At 42.1% G+C, this 6,000-nt stretch overlaps 1 protein-coding gene and 1 non-coding gene across 2 annotated transcripts in view; one reads left to right on the forward strand and one right to left on the reverse strand.

Annotated features, from left to right (window-relative positions):
- LOC144670314 (histone H2B-like) overlaps positions 1-6,000 on the reverse strand; it is a 1,149,071-nt gene that overhangs the window by 302,393 nt on the left and 840,678 nt on the right. The gene's annotated exons all lie outside the window — the stretch shown is intronic.
- On the forward strand, positions 4,267-4,338 carry trnam-cau (transfer RNA methionine (anticodon CAU)). The gene has a single exon. It is a non-coding gene; the product is annotated as a tRNA-Met (tRNA).

The following is a 6,000-nucleotide window of genomic DNA, read 5'->3' on the forward strand; positions in this document are numbered from 1 at the left end:
GCAGTTGCATGTAACAATTTCCTTACATGTCTTTATGGGCTCCATCCTGCGCTCAAATTCACCTATGAAATGGAGCAGTCAAAATAACTCCCCTCCCTTAACACACTAGTTGAGAAATCTTCCAGAGGATTCTCTAGCAGGTTTACCGCAAACCGACCTTCACTGGTCAATATACGCGTTGGGATTCTTACAGTTCCACGCTCTGTAAGATTGGTCTTTTCGGCAACTTTGTGAATCGAGCCCGAGCCATTTGCTCACCGTGCAAGCTTGATGCTGAAATCGGGCTCATCAAAGGCATCCTGCAGGGTAATGGCTCCCCTGATCAGATCATTTCGCGCTGTGTATCACACAAGCTCATGACCGGGCCTAAGACCGTCACTTTCCACCCTGAAGTATATTCTCTATCAGTATAAATTGTTGTCTTCCCCTTATATTGGTTTTCTTGGGAGTGTTCTGTTGAGTGCAGAAGGAAAAGCTTTGACATGTCTCTTTTTTCAGCCATTCTCAATACATTGGCGCTAATGTTCAATTTGAAAACCCGTTTCAGCTCTGCCAGTTTGGCTCAGTCAATCTCCGGCCCATTTTCTCATTGATCTTTGAAAGTTGGTGAAATAAGCTGCTCTCTAATTGGTTACAAAAGCCACCCAATGAGATTCCGAACATTGACAATTCGGAAGTCGGCCAAAAACATTCCCCAGAAGACAAGGGAAGGGTGAGTGTGGGAGGAATTCTTCATTCGTGGTGTAAGTGTGTGTAAGATTGTAGAAAGACCGGCGGTAGAGCCCAGGACAAAGCCAAAGCCAAGTCTCGCTCCTCCCGGGATGGACTGCAGCTCCCCGCGGGCCGTGTTCACAGGCTCCTGAGAAAGAGCAGCGATGCTGAGCGTGTGGCTGCTGGAGCGCTCAGCTCTTCCGATTGTAACATTCCCGGCCGCTTTCAGGGGACAGGATCAGAAATCAGCCGTTTCTCTCTGTTCCGATGAAACCTGTGTGAAGGAGTCGGTTGGTAACCTATGTTATTGCGTTTCCAGTGAGCTGAGATTGGCTCTGTTTTAAATCGCTGCTTTGTTACCGCCGGTTACAGATAAGAGATTAACAAATTTAATCTGTTCCTAAAATAGCGCCAGGACTCTGTGACGCAAAATGCAATATTACAGCTCCGAAAGTGTGGGATTAAAATTGCCTGGAAATTAAGCCGTTCGGCTATTATCTTTTTTTCCCCTCAAATTGGCGGGCTTTTCGAGTTTATCAGCCAATAAAATATAAGACAATCGGCACTTCCAATTCCTTCTACCTGGCTCTCCGATTGGTTGAAGATTTGGATTGAGAATGGACTGACCAATCAGAGCTTGAGCCTAACTAAAGTTTCTCAAAACATTCACAATGATTATTTATAGACGTCAAACTGATGGAAACTGTATCTTCTACCCCACCTGTACTTGAGTCCTAAAATATACTTTTTTCCATCAGGCAAATATTGAAGGAACCAGAATAAATATGGTGTTTCCTCCAGCCAAGCTAGAAGGAAGATTCCCGCCAGCTCCTCCCACACAGTCCGTACATTATCACTGACAGAGCGCAGAGACACAGACAAGACATCAATTTCACAGTCTCAGACAGCAGAAATAGTTCCAGAGTCACACTTTCCATCCATCAATCAAACAGTGCAGGAGAGATAGACGTAGTTCCCATGTTACCTCGACTCAGTACCATAGACGGGTAGTCCACATTCTCACCCACGATCCAATTTTTAGCAGGTCAATCCCACAATAGTACAGCCTCAGCTACAAACTAACTGTCCAATAAAACTGATGCATGTTTCCAGTTTCAAGTTTACAGGCTTAACCTTAATAATGTACATTGAGATTCATGTTAAGCACCGGTCCAATATTTGCACACATCATTAGATTATAAATTGCAGTATTAATTCCCACATTGTGTCCTGACACATACATTAGATGCAAATCCAAACCTCAAGTGCATTATCAGTTTGAGATATTCTGAAAGTGAGTATAACCTGAGATCCAAACTCAGATTCTAGTTAAATCTCACCCTGATTAAGAAACTGAGATACAATATTAATTTGATGAGTATGGATTGAGCTTTAAACTCCATGCTAATTCTCAATCCTCACACAGCGTCAAATTAAAGATACTTTACCAATTCAGGACTGAGCTCCATTTTGCATTTGTGTGGAAATTCTGATTCAGAATCAGACTGAATGCCACATATCAAATCATTTCGTACAAGCTGGAGTTACACTTGTGGACCAATCCAGGATCAGACTGAAGGATACATTATCTTTCACAATTGTGTTCACAGTGACAGAGATTTAATACTCAGCCAAAGCTGACACACATTGTTTGCTTTAAACCTACCACATCAGTGACTTGTTCTGCTGGAAATGTATGTGGAATGAATCCAAACTTATAATTAGTCCCAGAGACTGAAAGTTATATAATGAATCCCACACTCACAGAAGCAGAGAATAATTCTCAAGCACATTTTCAGTGCCAGATGCTGAAAGATACAGGCTGTTCACTGCACTCACTCACAATAGCTGAATCTGAGTGATACAAAATAAATATAACACACCAATTGTCCCACTAAGAGATTTAGAAAGAGTCCAAGAATCACATAGAGTAAGTAACAGATGCTGTCGGATACAAATGGAAGACCACACACTAACACACACACAATAAACTCCACTTTCACAAACAATACTGATGATTGAAAAACACCAATTGAATCTCACATTTTTTTTATAATACCAAAGTTTGACAGACGTAAAATTAATCGCACCGACAGATACAGAATGAATCTCATACTCACAAACACAACCAAGTGATGAAAGAAACATATGATTCCCACACTTACTTTACAATATCACAGATACAGAGTGCCATTGACAGATCTGCATTGAATGCTATGCTCACACACGTTACGAGAGTCTGACATATATGTAACGGATACAGAATGGATACTACACTCAAAATCCTGACTTGGAAATATATCGCTGTTCCTTCACTGTCGCTGGGTCAAAATCCTGGAACTCCCTTCCGAATAGTACTGAGGATGTACCTGCACCAAATGCACTGCAGTGGTTCAAGAAGGTAGCTCACCACCACCTACTCAAGGGCAATTAAGGATGGACAATAACTGCTGGCCTAGCCAGCGAAGCCAACATCCCACGAATGAATAAAAAAGGGCACCAAAGACTTCAGATTCAGAATGATTTCCATGTTCACGTACAGAAGTACTGACTGATAGAGTTAAACACACACACACACACAGACCAGTAAGAGATTCAGAATGAGTCCCAAACTCATTTGCATTACCAGAAAGTGACTGAGAACAAAACACTTGCACACCTACAGTTCTACTGACAGGCTCAAAAAGTGTTCAGACACTCACACAATACCAGAAAATGCAATGTGCAGTCTGAATATGACACAGGTATATTGTACCAGAGAATGAGAGACACAGAATTACTCCAACACTCACTTTCAGCACCAGAAGCTGACTGATAGAGCAAAATCCTTCCACACATACAGTTCCACTGACAGTTTCAGAATGTAACCCACCTTTCTTCAGTATCAGAAAATACTGATACAGATAGGAATGGAATATAACACAAATATACTGTCCAAGAGAGTGACTGTCATAATAAATCCAAACACATTGGCAGTTCCGCTGACAATGTCTCCACACTCACATACAGTAACCAAGACTGACAGCTTCAGAATGTTTTTCAGTTTCACACAGTACCAGTGAGTGACATAGATATTGAATCCTATGTTCACAAAACGGGCCAGAAAAGGGCAGTGAAGAATGTATCTCACTCTCAAATACAAAACAACGGTCTGACGGTTTCAGCACAACATTATAACTTCTGTTTGGTACAACAAAATATTATGAAATGTCATCTCCACCGTTCGTAATTTCAAAAGCCTCCCTTCGCCGTCCAATAAAATGTGAACTCTTCTTGTCTGTTCTGTCGATCTCTGAGTGTGCTGACATCTACTGGCCAGAGCTGAGAACTGCAACAGAGCGGAACTTTTTTAAAAATTCAATGGATATGAGATTCGCTGGCTCGGCCATCATATTTATACAACCGGGAACACGTTTGTACTGCAGGGAAGCTTTTAACACAACAACAAAGAACATTTTTCAACACCAGAGAGCACATTTTCACAGCAGGAAATATATTCTAAACATGTGAAACACTTTAACACCATAATGGAACAGTAGACGTTAAAAACCCAGCAGCAGAGTGGCGCAGCGGAAGCGTGCTGGGCCCATAACCCAGAGGTCGATGGATCGAAACCATCCTCTGCTATTTCCATTATCATTAATGCCAAAAGGGAGCATTTCCTGTTACCCACAATCGTGTCTGTTATTTACATCAGCTTCCTGCAAAAATTCAATCTTCAACAAATCTCTGATATGGTGTTTAGTCGCAGCTGGACACAAGCTGGAAATTCTGTGAACTCATCCGAGCCAATTCCCTCAGCTCATTGACCACAAAGAAATGGCACAGACGCGAGTGGCCGCCTCCTATTCACCATCACTATGATTATCTGAATAGAAAAAAACCATCCTCTTAGATGGAAGCAACATCGTGAAGATCATATTTTTTAAAGTTAATTCACGGGATGTTGGTTTCGCTGGCTGGGCCGGCATTATTTGTCCATCCCGAGTTGCCCTTGAGAAGGTGGTGGTGGCTGATTTCTTGAACCGCTGCGTTCCGTGTGGTGTAGGTACACCCACAGTGCTGTTAGGAAGGAAGTTCCAGGATTTTGACCCAGCCACAGTGAAGGAACGGCGATATATTTACAAGTCAGGATGATGAGTGACTCGGAGGGGAACTTAGCCGCAGGTTTTCCGATCTATAGGACACCCTGCAGTAATTCGTCATCTTTATTTGAACAGCAGCGTCCTCCCTGTGACATGAACCACCGAGAAGGACAAAACTATCAGCATAGCGGAGACAGCATCGCACCAAATACACAGTTCATCATTATCCGGACATAAATTGTCATTCCTTCTTAATCACTGGTTTAATATATAGAATTCCGTCCCCATTATTAATAATATTAACCATAATAATTAACCATAATTATCATAAAAGTTTCATTCCTTCGGTACAGATTACACTAAATTATTCTTTGAGTACCTCTGATTGTTTCCTGTCTTGTTGTGCCTGTTAATAGCTGATGGGAATTTAACGTCCTCAGTTTACCGCGCATTCCGTCCTTATTGGCCTTACTTGAGATGATAACCAGCATGTATGCGACCTTTCTGCTCGAACTGAATGTCTGTCTCTAACATATTGCGTTCACCAATTGCCAGATGCTCATTCACCATCATATTGTTAAGTCATTCTAAATTCGAGTGAGTTTAGTTCCAACCTGATCAACCCTTCCTCATTAGAAAACCCCCTCAGTCAAGGGAATATCCCAGTCACCTTTCTCGGGAACTGACTCCAATGCAAGTATATCCATCCTTCAGTAATCAGGCCAAATCAGCACCCATTATTCTAGGTGTGGTCTTGCCAATGCCCTGTACAGCTGCAGCAAGACTTCTCCGCTTTTCTATTCCAATCTCCTTGCAATTAAGACCAACATTCCACTTGCCCTCCTAAGTATTTGACACACCTAAATGATAACTTTTTTTCAATGATTCTTATACAGCGGCACCCATATCCATCTGTACTGCAGCATTCTGCAATGTCATCTAAACATTTTTTGTAATTCTTGTACAAGGATCCCTCTGTACCACAGGATTCTGCAGTCTCTCTCCATCTAAGTAATATTCCTCTCTCCTGTGCTTCTCGCAGAAGTGGGCAACCTGACATTTTACTACATTGTACTTCCATTTTATCCCCACTCACTTGAGCATCTACATATCTATGCAGACTCTTTCTCCACCCTCCGGTCTCACTCAGCTCTCACTCTCGGCTCCTCCGGCATAGTCCCAAGTTTCTGACTGTTTAGGAAAT

Source organism: Cetorhinus maximus, chromosome 31, assembly GCF_964194155.1.
Source record: "Cetorhinus maximus chromosome 31, sCetMax3.hap1.1, whole genome shotgun sequence".
Lineage (NCBI taxonomy): Eukaryota > Metazoa > Chordata > Chondrichthyes > Lamniformes > Cetorhinidae > Cetorhinus > Cetorhinus maximus.